Raw genomic sequence first — 17,006 nt, forward strand, 5'->3', positions numbered from 1 at the left:
GCTTCAATGTAACATTTTCCGTCATTGTTCAGATGACATAGCGCAGTGACGAAGTTTACAACTGGCCTGCTAGTCACGGTCAACGGAGGAGCAGGAGCGTGCAAGTTGCTCGGACGCGTCTTACTTGTGAAGTGACTCTCGCCACAGTCGCTAGCCATTCGTTCCCGGCTTAGAGCTTAGTGCTGCTGACGTATGACAACTGTTCTCTGCCAGACGTAAGAGCACACACCTGTAAAGAAAAAACTACTGTCGGTGATTTACCTCTCTAAAACTTTACTGACAGAATTGTTTTCTCTACAGAAATTAATTGCCACCTATTAATTATAGGCTGTTTTCTAAACATTAAGTATAATGCAAATCTACAAATTCTCTTGCAATATTAGCATCCTGTTGCCTCAGTTCCTAAACAGTCAAGCTTTTCCCTTGCAAAAATCTTTGTATTTACATAATAAAAAAAAAAAAAACGGAAAATCATTAAAATACAGATAACATGTAAAACCGACTGGTTGTCAATGTAGAACGCTAAAAAAAGAATGAAGTAACCACTATAACACACCTAGCCATCCCATTCACCAGTATATCAAAAAATGGGGGAAGGGCAGGGACTCCTAAATTGGAAAAGTTTTCTAGAAAGTGATGGAATCAGAACACTTCACTTTTAAAAACTGAACAATAAAGAAATCAGTTTAATTTTTGAGAGACACTGAAGAAATCAGTCTAATTTTTAAGAGGGATTTTCTTCACCACATCCACCACAGGCTACAGTTATCACCATCAATGATTTCCATCAAAAACTTAATATGTTAAGATTGTAAAGGATGAAACTGCGAAACCAAGGTGGCGGTTTGCGATGGAAGTCGTTATTCCAATGCTTAGCGAAACCCTTAGCTTTCGAAATGGTAAAAAAAAAAATCATATGCATGAAATTATTTTGTTCCATAATGCTATGCTCAAGGTTTGCAATATGGTCTTCTCCTTTCTCATTTTAGGACTCCACGTCGCTTACAATTGTCTGAACTCAGCCATGGCTGTTTTTTAAAACTAGTAGTCGACAGAGGTGATCACTGCTTTGTGTAATCACATGTTAATTTCGTGGGACTCTTTATGGTGATCACAATTGCCAGGCTATAGGTTATGGATATTTTTAGAATGAGTTTGGTTTTCCTGTGATTGTTTTCCTAGAGTTCTAATTAAGGATTCTCAGTGAACAGAGGTGGTATTTTCCAGTCCTGGGATTGTGCTTTTTTTCTCTCTCTCTCTCTTTCTAGGTTTATGGGCATTCGGGTGACAGTACGAATTTCGTTTGCTTAAAAGAATTACACTATGTGAGAAAATGTAAAGTAAAAACATAATATTTGTCAGGCCAATGCGTAAAAATATTAGTGAAAGGAAAGTCATTTACTTCAAAATTGATTTTGGGACCTTCAAGTCATAATTTAAAACAATCAAATACTCTCTCTCTCTCTCTCTCAATCTGAATCAAAGGTGAACATATTTATGTAAATGAAAATTATCATCCATTACGTACTATTGATATTGGGTCCTAAACTTTGTAAATTCCATTCCCTTAACTTTGCTGATAAAGCAGCTCACAGTCGAAAATTTTATGTATGATTTATGAATCTCATGGAATATTTAGCAACAAATATTATGTATCTCTCTCTCTCTCTCTCCCCTCTCTCCCTCTCTCTCTCTCTCTCTCTCTCTCTCTCTCTCTCTCTCTCTCTCTCTCTCTCTCTATATATATATATATATATATATATATATATATATATATATATATATATATATATATATAGATAGATAGATAGACAGATACTGTATATGTGTGTGTGTGCTCTTTTGCTGCTGAAAAGCCTCGTAAAAATTGTGTTATATGTTTCACTAATTTTTCTATCAATGAAAAAATACAGGCGACAACAGCACTCGATCGAGTATATTCGTCTCCCAAAGAAGTACCCGAGGATTTTCCTTTCCGCCTCCTTCATCCGTCAAAATGAGATTGTTGTTTGCATGCTAATGAGAAAATACTCATTACTCGTAGAAACACAGAGTGAATATACAATACAAGCCTGAAAGATAATTATGTTCTTTAATGAATGTGAAAACTGAAATAAAGCAAAGTTTGAGAAGTTGGATATCCAGGATACAGGTTAAAAACAAAGCAGAAAGCAATGCAGTTTGGATCTAAGAAGGGACGCTGCAAAAAAAAAAAAAACTATTTCATCTGCTGTTTACAGTGGTCCGGGGAAGCAACACAGTGAGCCTCGTGGGCTGAAGCCAGGTAACTTGCAATCGTTCAACCGCCCGATCGATGGAAGACTTCAAGAACAATCGATAAGTGTAATGTCCACGCCATATGGTTTTTGATTTCTTCTATGAGTTCATGTTCTGCTTTTTCTTAGGCTTTAAAAAAACGAGAGAAATAACTTTACGTGTAAACTAAATTCAGCGACCCGGTTCTATACCATTCCTTAATTTTCAATCCTCAATCTTTCCATTTTTTTTTTTTTAACCTCTTACTCAACCGGGTGGCTAGTCCCGCACCATAACAGACTTGGATACTCTAAAACTCTTATAGAATTTTCTCAGCTAAAGAGATAGTGGTTACACATCATAATGGCTAGACTGTAAAATACAAATATCTTTTATCTGAAGCCCAAACATAGTAAGTAACTGTTACCATCATCATTTGTCATTTTAATTCACTTTATTTGTAATCCTCGTTTTCATCGGCGTTAAATACATCGTGTTTTTACTGCATCAAGCGTTCCAGGCGTCAAGTGTAAGCTATAATCCATTCGCACCTTGCTTCTTATGTTTAGGACGAAGCCCTTGAACATATCCAACAACCCAACTCCTTTTGCTTTCAAGACGCTGCCTCTCCCACTGGCTCAAACCCACCCATCCCCTCCGGATACTCTCTCTCTCTCCCTCTCTCTCAATTTCTGTGTGATGTTCATATTTCCTCTCATCAAACAGACCACCGATACAGACAACCGTTCTATTTTCTTTTTAATGAACAAAACTGAAATAAATATTCCATACTATTATTTATGGCGTATTTGGAGAAGTCGTTAGCCGAATCCCTTTGAAAGTACCGCAATTTAAAAGCGCAGCATCAAACCTGAACTGAGCGAGCAGTCAGTCGTTACATCCCCTTTGGCATTTGTGGCATCGCGCCTACCTGGCTGGGCACAGAGTCGCCGGTGGCTTGTACCTCTACCGACTATAACCCGCAGACAGACATACACCTGTGTTTCACACAATGCGTTACTTCTTCGGTCTTCCCAACCTTCCTGTCGCCCCTCTTTCTCGGTAATCGATATCCAGGTAAGGGGCGGAAAAGCAGGGAGGAGGAAAAAGACCAAAAATGCTCGCACCCACCGACCGTGACAGGATTCGAACCTGCAATCTTCGGATCCGAAGTCCGACGCCTTATCCGTTAGGCCACACGGTCTTGATGAAATCAGTGATGAATCGAGTCAATTATATTCTTGGCTCATTAAGAATGTAAGCAACAGTTCCCTATTTCGTAAAGAATATTCATAAAATTGTTACTGAAGTCCTTGTCACGAGCTGTATGCCTTTAAAGATTATTTTCAATTTCATGCTGTTACTTCAATACTTTCAAGTGACTTACATGATAGAGATGCAGTCTCATTCAGACTATAAGGAAGCAAGTTCCTAAATTTCTATGTAATGCTGTACATCATCAAATAACATCGCTATATTTCAAAGAATTATGTTTGGGGGGTACGTAGTACACACGAACTGCAGCCGAACAAGAAACGGACTCTTCCGCACGTACGTTAGTGCAACCAGGGCGAGGCGTACATATTTTACGCAAGCTATCGATATTAGGAGCAAGAAGCCTCCCGTTTCGACGTCAGGACTTACGTCATATCTACGTCACTGATGCTAGCAGCTCGGTTAAGCTTACAGTTCCTCGTTAAAATGCGGGATATCGTCGTTTGAAATACACTTACAGTAATTGGAAATTTGGTAAAAATTTCCTTGCATTGTGTATATGCAAATGTATGTATTCGGTATATATCGGTACATAGGCTACATGTATATACACATACACAAGTATGCAAGACGAGACACAAATAATGATCAGAACAAATTAATTTTATCATGTTCAGGCTAAGTCTAGATTTTCTACTAAGCAGACATCGGCTATTTCAACTTAATATGAGTTCAGTGTTCAGCAACTTATTGGTCAAGTACTGCAAAACAAAGACGGGGAGAATTCCACTGGGATGATTTTGATAAAAATCGAAGACGATCTGAAATTTCCTTCTGTAATACTGCTACTGTTACTGAATGAAGGACTAACCCCTAATGTTTTAAAAATCCACGCCACGAATAGCGGTTATGTGGCGTTGTGACTGTCTTAGTAATTAGCGCCGAGAACAATTCATCAACACACGATAAACGCGTTACATACGCTGCAACAGTAACAGCAATCTACTTCCAACACATCTGCCAACGGTCAACCTAAGACCTCCGAATAATACACGCTTCGACAATGATCTCTCTCTCTCTCTCTCTCTCTCTCTGTCCCTAGGATCAGACCACTTCAGAGGACTGTAAACCGTCCTTTTCCCATGCGATAGCCCTTTACCAAAATATTTTTGGTAAAACGTAATCATATTTAGATAAAAAAAAAAACTTCTTGCAAGGGCAAAATCTTCGTTATTTTTTGACACTTCTCTGTCGCATCTTTACTTACCTCACCCTTCACATGAAAATGTAATATGACGAAAATATCATTTGGGTACAGACAAAGGCACTGTTACTTTATATTTAAGATCTCATATTACATTACAAAATAACTTCTGACACTTATGGATTAAGCGAACGGCTATGATTACAAACGATGATTTATCCCGACACTGATAGTACATACTTGAATTGACAATAGCAACGATACTTGTTTAAACCCTCGTGCACCTTTACTTTAGTTTCAACAACTGGCACTATGTTTTTGTAAGAAAACATTTATTTGGATATTAATTTACCCTTATTTACTTAGCTTCTTGTTTCTCTTCGAACAATGTGTTTTATTCTGTGCATTCTTACTTCGTAAGTCAGAGGTCTTTTATGAAAATGATAAGCAACCAGAAGAAAAAGAAGGAGGACAGGAAGTAGGACAAAAGATTCTTGTCTCATCTGAAATGACAAAGGGAGAAAAACAAGAAACATCCTTTAGTCGTTCTAGATCAATCTCGCACCACTATAAAACTTCAAGAAGGGAGCTGACAACGCAAGTGGTCGTCAGGAAGCAGAAAAAACATGTAAATCAGCAAAAAAGGAGATTTAATGTGCATTTTCCACGTCGCCTGTTTAAAGCTGATTATGAAAATACCGAATATTTATTTGGAAATTCACGAAAAAAAGCACATGCAAGCTAGCGGTTCAGTGGGTTTTTCCTGCTTTTATAATCTTATTTTTTTAGGGCTGCAGTCGACAGCCTGCAACTAGCCTCGATAAAGTGCACCTTCCGGTTTCAAAAGCGCATGAAATGTAGACCTGGCAAGCCTGTATAATTCATACTTTCTGTAATCACATTTTAGGAATTCCCTTGGCTTTGACAAATTATGAAACCGGTTTCGTGTTCGCTGGTTTGGTAAGTGCTTTCGGTAATATAATATCCAGACATAAGACGCACTGTAATAGGGACCCAGAACACCTGGAAGAGTAATGAGGAATATTATCCCCTCTCTCTCTCTCTCTCTCTCTCTCTCTCTCTCATACAGCTGGTGTGAATCTGATGGGTCATACGAGTAGTTTTTTATGATGTTTCTTCAATGACAAATCTAAGTTCGAATGACTGAATAGTTTATGAGAGGCCTGTCACGTCTACTAAGCTTTACTCCGATTTAACACAGACAGCTCTCAAGCGATTCACAGTTAGGCTTACAACTGCTCAAATGCCGGTAAAGAAGAAACAAGAGACTCCTCCGTAACAATAGTAATGCTGCGCGTTATAAAATTTAAGGAAATTATTTTTTAGCAACAAAGTTGATGTTCAGCGTTCTCCTGAAAAATATCCACAGTAATAAGAGTGCCCACATACATATTACATGCATTGATAATGATTGTATTAAAAAGAATTGATACTGAAAAGTATTATATATATATTTGTGTGTGTGTGTATAGACAGAGAATCACAGCTGCAAAGCAAAGTATTTGGGGGGGGGGCGCCTTTCTACGATACAACAATTCTCATGGGATAATCTTGAAGCAATCCGGACTACTCCAGTTTGAAGCAATCCAGTAGGAACCAGAATAAACTCGAGAGAGTTGTCCTGAATAGTATCACGAAGGGACATTGATACGAAGTTAATGAAGAATAAAAATTGACTGCGTCTTTTCATCGAGGAAACTAATGACAGGGTTATCTGGTAAAGAGATGAATTAAAATTAGATCATTAACTTTACTCAACTTCAAAATTATGTCATAGCGACCTTGCTCATATACAGAGATGACTATAAGAATGAAATAAACATTAAACAGTCTAATAACAGCCGTCGTAAATTGACTGCAAGTTTGCACAGTGAATTATTTCGAATTTGCCGACCGTTCAGAAATGCACGAATGAGTAGCACTGACGTAGGAATATTTATTCTAATTTTCAGACAAAATATATTAAAAAATTTCATGTTCGCAAGCAACTTTCATTCACTATAATTAAAATCGTCCGTACAGACTATGAGTTATGCACGATCACAGTTATAGAGCTATCTCAGTCTGAAAGTGATGTTGTAAAGTATTATCAAACCCCCACACTAAAGTCACATATGGAAGTGGATGACTCATTAAATTTTAGGAATAAGAACTCCCACTTTCTATTAATAAACTTAATAAAATGTTAAAAAGGCAAGAGAGACCTTGTGAAAGTATGCATCCAATTTTCTTTTTCATGCCAGTAGCCTTATCTCGGAATGACTAGGACCTACTTTGCAATTAACTGAAAATACACCCGTTTTTAAACGTCAACTTCACGTCGAATTGCTTTGAGAAGATTAAGGAGTCGGCCACTGCCATCTAATCTTCGACCGAGTCTCTTGTCCTTCCATTACGCTCGATTCCAGACAATAATTTGCTCGTCTTTCTGGCGGCGAAAATGACCTGAAGGTTACAACATGGGACTTTGGTTCTTCTTTTTTTCTCAAAAATGACGACCTTAAATCAATTACACCGAGTTGCTCTTGGTCCTTCGCGACTATGTTAGTCTACTGATTATTGGGACCTTTAACAGCTAAATAAACTAAGTATGGGTCACAGGGGTTGTTTAAGTATTAATAAGCTCAAATTATTGTAAACTGAATAACCCGACAGTGATTCATGATGCTAAACTGAAAATATCTCGCGAATAAGTTAAGACTTTTCGTGTATGATGTACCCTAGGACAGCTGAATGAAGTAAGTACGACTGTCTCTCGACCAGATCATTCAGGCATAAATGGAAATAAACTCTGCATTACGTATGTCGTCCCTCCACTCTAAAAACCAAGAGGTAAGTCTGACAGGCCGCAGAGGACATAAAGTATGTCCTCGTTCTCTAAATGGCCCTAAAAATAACCAGGACTTAAAATGGGTGAACACCAAATAAGGGAATATGGAGGTCGAAATCATTAAGAGGAGGGTTTAGCCACAGAAATTCTCCTTGGGGTACGTTAACCAAACATATAACAAATCTGAAAATAAAAATGAGGAATTGACAACTGAAAAAATCAACATACGTTTTCTGTTGAAACAGCTTTTAGAAAATTCTTTACGTTAACGTTACTAAAAATATAACTCGCATATTGTTGTAAAGGTTTACATTTTATACACACACACACATATATATATATATATATACATATATATATATATACATATATACATACATACATACACACACATAATATATATATATATATATATATATATATATATATATATATATATATATATATATATATATATATATATATCTTAAACGCATCGGTCTCTTCCCCTCAAGAATAGATTCCTCTGTCAATGAGATAATTTCTTCAGCCGTCTACTGTCTGTCTCCTCGTGGACGTTGCCATGCTGAAGTTGATAACGGCTTGGATATATGAAAAGAACCCTTACCGTTCAAATGTGAACATCCTCTCTGAAATTCTGCCTTTAACAACAATAACCAATATCTGACGATATTAACGCATTCCTCAAGACTTCATGGCACCCTCGTCTCATTCCATTAAAGAAAAAAAAAAAGTATTCAGTGAAGGTCTTTCCAAGTCAAGAAAGCGAAGAACAATAGCAGCCAAGCAAATCGCAGAATTTCCCGACAGCAGTTGTCCTGGAGACAAAAAGAAAGGCGACTGACGAAAGCTTTAGACTTGGCTATTTTTAACATGACTCGTGCTGGCTCTCAAGAAATAACGGTTAAGGTCATTTATCAAGGGATCGAGTTCAGAAGTTCACATGGACGTTTAAGAAGTTCACGCTCTCTCCCCTCTCTGTTACACCACTCCTTAATTTGTTCATGGAGTCGTTTCTTCTCCCTAGGACGATTTTAGTCCCGTATTGTGAACTTGCAGTTCTAAAGACCTTACCGTCAATCGCAGTTTCTTTCAATATACGAATGATCATTCAAACATATTAAGCACTGATATATATATATATATATATATATATATATATATATATATATATATATATATATATATATATATATATAATATATATATATATATATATAAATATATATATATATATATATATATATATATATATATATATATATATATATGTATGTATATATATATTATATACATATACATATTTATAAACTAAAACTTCTCCCCTATAGGCGGATGGCACTAGAGAAAAAAAAAACAGCGACCACCTCCACATTCATTTTTAAAATACTGAATCGTGAATGAGAAACAGTGCAGAAACCTTCCGCAACATTAGCCGCTTCAGACATCTTCACAAAGGGCTCATCAGCTAGGCCTCGTTTACCTCTGTCTTACCCTCTATCACGCTTCCTGGATATCGTAGACTCCTTCCTTTACAACGCCTTTTTGCAACATCCATCCAGAAGATTTCTACTCCTACTATTCTCCTCCCTACTAATACTCCCGAATTATACGCTCTATTCACCAAATCATAGCCAACTCATCTAAAAAATAACTTTGATGCATTGCAATTGAATTGAATTCAATATAGAATTTAGGCCAAAGGCCAAGCAGCACTGGGACGTATGAGGTCATTCAACGCTGAAAGGGAAATTGATAATAAAAGGTTTGAAAGGTGTAACAGGAAGAAAACCTCGAAGTTACACTATGAATCAATTGTTAGGAGAGGGTGGAAGTAAGATGGAAGAAAGAGAACATGAAAGGAGGTACAGTAAAAGGAACGAAAGGGGTTGCAGCTAGGGGTCGAAGGCATGCTGCAAAGGACCTTAAGAATGCCTACAGTGCACCGCATGAGGTGCACTGACGGTACTAACCCCCTACGGGGTTTCACCTAGTCAAACTTTTGTACCACATTTACGTATCTCCATATTTCTCACCCTTTTGATCTTCTTTCCTTACAAAAAATATTAAACAAACAATTCATTTCAACAGCTTCCATCGTTTTTCTTTCCTTCGCATTCAATACCATTATATATATATACATACATACATATATATATATATATATATATATATATATATATATATATATATATATATATGTATGTATATTTATATATATATATATATACATATACACACACACGCACACAAAATGTGTGTAATGTGTACGTATGTAAAATTTCTATCACGGGAATAACATGATATTAAATATAAACAGATATGTGGCCGCGAGGAAATTACATCCTCAGAGTGCAAGAGATTCCGCACTTACTATAAATCATTTTCAAGCAAGCTACATACAATGGAAAAGAGGATTATAATCGCAGTTTTGAAAACAAAAACTGAGATTTAAAAGCGTGCATAAACATCTTTATGCTTACAAAGGTCAGTACATTTGAAGCAGCTCTTCAGATGAGGAGCAACTGTCTGGGATTGACGCAGGTACTAGACTAACTAAGATGAGGCAACAAACATTAACATGGATCACTAAGAATCTTCTGTACCTCCTTTAAAACTTCTTCAAACATCTTGTGAAGAATGGGGTCAGATGTATACAGGCCTGAACTTGAATGAATATTGTTTTCATTTGCTAGGTGTATAAATGCGGATCATCCGAGATTTCTAGTAACATTGTTATTACATCTAATTTTACTGCTATGGGACTAGTTAGTTATCAGTGGTTTTTCACTTTAATTTCGGTTATTGTTCGTAAAGCCAAGCTTTCGTTGTAATAAGTTTCCACATTGTATGTGAGTGAATATGTAATAAAAGGTGTGTATATGCATGTATATGTATATATATATATATATATACATACATACATACATACATACATATATACAAAGAATGAATGTGTATCTCAATGTATATGATGCTGCACGGGGATGGTGCACAAAATCTGCACAATAAGTAATGAAAGTAAATGCAACCAAGAGTAATTTCAAGAGGTTATAGGGTAACTTAAAAGATAAAAGTTAATATGGAGGTGAAGACCAGAATCGGTAGACAGGTGTGTGTGTTTAATGGTAAATATAACAGACAATGAGAAAATGAGAAGGGAGAGGCGAGTCACAGAATATGCGAAGAAGAAAGATGGAAGGGTGTGTGCAAACAACTAAGAAATGACTTCTATTGTCTGTGACAACCAAGCTGGAATGTATAAAGGAACTGTACCTACTGTAGTCTCCTGTATGTAACCGTAGGGGGTTAATGTTTAATGTGCATGAAAGAAAAACGGCTGAAACTGTTGAGACGAAATGTTTACATTGTATTAATGCGAGAAAAATTGAGGCAAGTGATGTGCAGAAATGGTAAAAAGGTTAAAGTAGGTGGAAGAATGGATCAAAGTTTTTTTTTTTTTTTTTTTTAGATGGTTTGGTCATGTGAAAGAATGGACAACGATAGGTTGGAAAACAGTGTGTTAGGACGTGAAAAGAAATAAAAATCTAGTATGAAAGATGTATTGGAAAGGAGGGGCCCTCAACATCCCGAAAGATATTGGTCAATGACATGGTGCATGTGTAAAGGGTTCGACACGTTTCTAATGACCATTCTCTGTGTACGTGTATGAAGCGCAGGGGAGTGTATCAAATATTCAGTTGTTAATCATGAGTGGGACATTGACTGATGCACTGTTTTACTTCTCTACGAGAACGGCTTGATGTTTTATATATATATATATATATATATATATATATATATATATATATATATATATATATATATATATATATATATATATATATATATATATATATAGAGAGAGAGAGAGAGAGAGAGAGAGAGAGAGAGAGAGAGAGAGAGAGAGAGAGAGAGAGAGAGAAATCATCGTTATCACTCTGATTAGCTTAACGATACGAAAGTATAATAATAATAATAATACTGTAATAAACTTTGAAATAAAATCACAGCAGAATTACGTAAGAAGAAGTGTAGGTGCTACGTCTGTGCTTGACTACTTGCAATTCTTTCCCACGCGAATATTACCACCATTAAAACTGGAACTAATGAAATCGCCTCGTTACAAAACGGGTGTTGGAGAAGGATCTCACGAATGTCTAAACATATATAAATGCTGATGAGGAATCTCGTGGAAATGTCACATCATTAAATAGTTATTGGAGAAAGCACCTTAATGCTATTGCTACTGGCGTCAAAGGCATAGTTTCTCATTTGCTTTTCAATTCAGAAAGGTAGAGAGAACAAATTATTATTCCTTGGGGGAAAAAAGCGACGTGACTGTGTATAGACGTGCTTGTATTAAAAGGTAAAAATGTAATCCCTTTAAGTTTTCTCGAATTATGCCATCCTGACATCACGCTTCTTTTAAACTCCAGATTCACACGTTTTTTTTTTCACAAATGACCTATAAATGCAGATTTCCCTTCAAGTACTTTTCTATCTTTCTTTTTTAAATTACGTGACCTCTTTCTTAACAAATAATGTTAATTTGCTTCTTGAAGTCCAGCAGATGATGTAACCTTCATTTTTGTTTGTTATCTTTTGGACAGAATGGAGAGAGAGAGAGAGAGAGAGAGAGAGAGTGGGGGACGGGGGCCGGATTCATGTTAACTGCATAAAAAAAAGTACAAAGCCAAAAGAAAGGAACGTGTTGCAGCCGCATACAATCATCTCAACATAAGTGCTTTGTTCCAGTTCTACTGAACTTGCAAATAATAATAATGAATTATATTCACATTAATGGAGAAAAGTTGAATTTCTTGCGCATTTTTCTTGACAAAGATGGACATCTATAGGATCTTTGAGCATTCGAAAGTTTGTTTCACGGACAAATACCAAAAAAAAAAAAAAAAAAAAAACTTACCTAGTGACAATTAGTAAGAGCTTTGGCAGAAAGATTCTGTACCTATGAGGCATATATTGTCAAACAAATCGATGACAAAACTGACATATTAAAAACGAACAAAAACATTCATCTAAGATATAATCAACATCTGACATATTAACTTCATTTGACATCACATGTTGTAAACTCCAGTCAAAACCGACGAATAGTGACAGGATCAAGGGGTTTTCGGTATGAGTTACGACCATGACCAAGTTCATTCCTAGTAAGTACCAAAATCCGTAAAATGCACTAACTCCGATTTATTTTCCGGGCATCAGCACTAACAACCGAAACTGCAGTAAGCTAATCTTCACATATACTGTTAATGTCTGGGAAAATATGCAAGGACATGAATTTCTTTCATAAGTCTCCTCATCTCAAGATTAAATGAATGAAAATCCACAATTATATCCGAGCAAACACTGTATATGAACAATACACGATCGCAATAATATGGTTGCTTCCGATCTTTTGCAATACGCAAGGACACTCGAGAAAACTTTATTGGATGAGTACAGTACTTACTCAGAAACCTAGACACAGATTTTCGTAAAAAAATTCCGGTAATTGTAAAATACAGTAGTGTAGCATAGGTAAAGATTAAGTCATGAAAAGTTCCGGCATTCATTTTGATCTATTAGCCCTGCCTTCGATCTGAAAATTGTGAGATACCAAAATAATAAAAAGTGGGTATTCGTCAATGACATAGTGTAACTAAAATCTCAGTGATGAATACCCACTTTTTATTACTTTGGTATCTCACAATTTTCTGATCGAAAGCAGGGCTAATAGATCAAAATGAATCCTGGAACTTTTATGACTTAATCTTTACCTATGCTACATATATATATATATATATATATATATATATATATATATATATATATATATATATATATATATATATATATATATATATATATATATATAGTGCGTGATGAAATTTGTTTGCACATAACTAAAATCTATATCAAATACGAAGAAATACTCATGAATTTTCTTTGATCTGGTCCAGTATAATATTTTACAGTTCTGTGGCTCAAAAGCTAATACTAATATTGGGGTTTGCTTTTCGGAGACTGATAATTTTAACGTTATTTTCTGTTACATTTTTATTTATTTGTACTTCATGGGAGAAAATAGATTTCTTTCTTTTGTTCCATTTCCGTACTGTTAAGTGCAGTTTGTGGAGAATGTCATTTGTTAGTATTATATATTTGCTTTTGCATTTTTCGTTCACCAGTGCACTGCATAAAACTCTGGAATTTTGTGCCTTTTTTTCCTTACAAATACGCCATCCACGGACACTCTCTGCTTTGACATCACTGTGTTCCCTTGTATTTAATCTTTCAAGGGAAGTTTTGATCCTACTACCTTGCTGCCTCTGAACACACACATACATTATATATATATATATATATATATATATATATATATATATATATATATATATATATATATATATATATATATATATATATATATATATATATATATATATATATATATATATATAATATATATATATTTGTTCTACACTTCACTATGTTACTTGATGATAGTGAAAATAAACCTCTAGTCTGGAAATTCCAGTTGCAAGCATCGTGTCTCGATCTTATTACCTAAATTGGTAGAACCCATCTCAGAATTGATCGTTCCCTTCCAGAGTCAAATTCTATTCATTTTTCAATTATCTACACCTTTCAATCGCCTTATCCATCCCTGTTCGAATATTGCTCTCGTGTCGTTCGAGAGGGGTTCATCTTTCCTTCGGTTATCAAAAGGACCACAAACACTTCGTCTCGTCAAGTGGCCTAGACCGCACGTGGACATCGTAGTTCGTCTTCCTTTACACGTGACATGGTCTTCCTCTCCTACTATACGAGTTGTCGTTATACTGAACTGAGCAGGAATGTACCACATTCTCCCCGGTCAGATGCTTCCCAAAGATATTTTGTTGCAGATAACAATAAAACTACCTTATATTATTTTTTTCCAGTGTCCATATTATTCCCTCTCTAACTTCTTTCGCTTTTCACAGTTCTCATGTAATTATACAATGTGTGGTCCCCGCCGTTCCTATAGCTCTTTTAATGTTATTCTAGAAATATCAGGCATAGTGAACATAGTCAAATGGCGTGTGTAAAGCTCCCTTCTCTTTCCCCACCTGCTAATCTCTCCTTTTCTGACGAGGAGACTTCGTCTTTAAAGGTGTTCTGGGGGAAAAGGAAAGGCAAAGGCACCTTCCGAGAAAGGTGGGACGTCTCGTATCGGAGGATATACCTAAATAATCCTAAAACAATGTATTTTTTTCAGTAACGGACGCACCAGAACTTTGAAACACGAATTTACACCTCCCAAGAAAAATTTCATACTCAAGGAAACAGGAACCTTTCCTCAAAACCTAGACCTCAGAAATCAACCCTAGACGATCTACAATGACCGCTGAGAATAAGGAACAGAGTAGAACCCAGGAATCGTACGATGGCCAGCAGCAACAAACACAGCACCATCGAACACATCCTTAGGCCACTTCCTACTACTGCCTCTGCAAGAATTCAGCTCGCCTGTTGAGGGCAGAATAAAACGACCTGAAATGAAGCTCAGTGAAGTACTGCAGTTATCCAGCAATGCCATTTGAACCGCTTTTAGACCTACCCAACATTACCAAGAACCATTACCAAACAGTGTCAGTGTACAAGCGTGGGGATATTTCCCTACAGATCATACTCCACAACCACTGAGATGTTTCAGGTACCAAGAGGTAAGGATACACTACCAGAGCAAGTGACAATGACTACATTTTATGTATCATTTGCTACTGGGGATATGGCACCAAGAAATTTCGTGACAAATTCAAGGAAAGTACCCCCTCCCCACAAAAAAGAAGAAAAGCCCAGATGCTTGGGACCACACCATGCATGGTACAAGTAATGGAAAGCACACCTAGAAAAAAAAAATAGCACAAATGAGAGGCCAAACCCTTTTCCATATCAATCAGGACCCAAGGAGCTACAGAGAGATACCGACTGCAGCAATGAGTTAGCATCCACCACCCACAAACCCAAGAGATATTTCAAGAAAACCGCCACAAAGCCAGCTTAATTCTAAACAACAGCAGCCCGTACTGGCATAGAGCCAGCTTATTACTAAACAACACCTAAGTCAGTTGTTTATCCGAACCTCACGCATGAGTTTCCTTACAACGAAAACTCCCTAATAACACCATAATGCACTGCCCAAAGAACCCACCCTTTAAGGCAAACATATGCTGATACAGAGCTAACCTCAACAAAACTTTTTTAAAAGACTTGAAAAAAATACTTAAAAATAAATAGAACACCCAATTTCTAGGTAACTGACCCCTCTCCTCTCAGACTTACTCAACTTACTTTCCTTAGCAAGAAAAGTTCACTCATGATCATGAATTGTTTTTTACCCTTCTATTACATAAACACTTCTTCCTGGTAAATCTTCGACTTTACAAGGCCTCACTACAATCACTCAGTTCAAAGGGTAATGAATCACACCTGCCGCATCTTTTCCTTTTCCTAAAGCACCACTCGTATGAGCAAGAGCCCGTGCTGTAATAGGTATGTGTTTGTGTGTGTGTGAGAGAGAGAGAGAGAGAGAGAGAGAGAGAGAGAGAGAGAGAGAGAGAGAGAGATAATCATGAGGCAGTACCAAGTCTACAAAGGAATGAGGATCTTCCCAGATCGAATTCCCTTCCTAATAGCCTTTGGTCGAACCAGACAGTTGCCAGACGAATTCGGTTAAGATAAACGTCTTCCAGGCCTAATCAAATTTCATTACGACACTTCTAACCACAGCGGTATTAGTGCTCGCCAATTTTTATATCATACACAAGATCTTCAATAAAAATGTCTCATACCTTTCAAGTTTTATCAAAACATATACATACACACACACAAATATATATGTTAACGACCCTATCCCCAGGTCAAATAGGGTCATATTCTATTGCTGTACCTGTTTTCAGAACAGCATCAGCCATCTTGCTTTTCTAAGATTCTCTGGTAGCGGTGGCCCCCATCCTGGGTCAGCAAATTCCTTCCCCTCGTCAACTCCTCTCACTGAACCAATTCTTAAACAAAGGCTTACTGGAATTAAACACTGATATACAAAACTAGACTTTATTTGCAAATTTAAAGAAAATGATTCAGCAAAAGCTACGATCATGAATTGGAGTGAATTCCACCGTCTACAAATGGAAATAATCACTAGAGGAAATTCTGATTCACAAACATTCACATTAATGATTCTAGACCAACCAATACTAGTGACTAACACCTTGGTCATCAAACAAAGTAAAAGGGTTATAATTATTCTAGACCACAGTAAATGTCATATAGTATGTAAAAGAATAAACACCACTTCCAAAATATTCATCCTCACAGGATGAACCCAGAATTCCTGTTAAAAGAAACATATATATTTAAACCTGAAATGGTGTTACAAGACATCAATATTCAAAACAGAAAAATGTACAATGGAGAACAGAATGGGAA

The 17,006-nt window shown here is 36.4% G+C and overlaps 1 protein-coding gene and 1 non-coding gene across 2 annotated transcripts in view; both read right to left on the reverse strand.

The window, feature by feature from the left end:
- Nucleotides 1-17,006, reverse strand: part of LOC136826929 (large neutral amino acids transporter small subunit 1-like) — a 117,272-nt gene that overhangs the window by 71,899 nt on the left and 28,367 nt on the right. Inside the window, exon 3 of the mRNA XM_067084506.1 lies at nt 1-229. This exon is cut by the window's left edge and continues 568 nt beyond it. The gene's annotated coding sequence lies outside the window, so the exon portion shown is untranslated. The remainder of the gene's footprint in view (nt 230-17,006) is intronic.
- TRNAR-UCG (transfer RNA arginine (anticodon UCG)) lies at nt 3,388-3,460 on the reverse strand. Its single transcript has one exon. It is a non-coding gene; the product is annotated as a tRNA-Arg (tRNA).

Source organism: Macrobrachium rosenbergii, chromosome 41, assembly GCF_040412425.1.
Source record: "Macrobrachium rosenbergii isolate ZJJX-2024 chromosome 41, ASM4041242v1, whole genome shotgun sequence".
NCBI lineage: Eukaryota > Metazoa > Arthropoda > Malacostraca > Decapoda > Palaemonidae > Macrobrachium > Macrobrachium rosenbergii.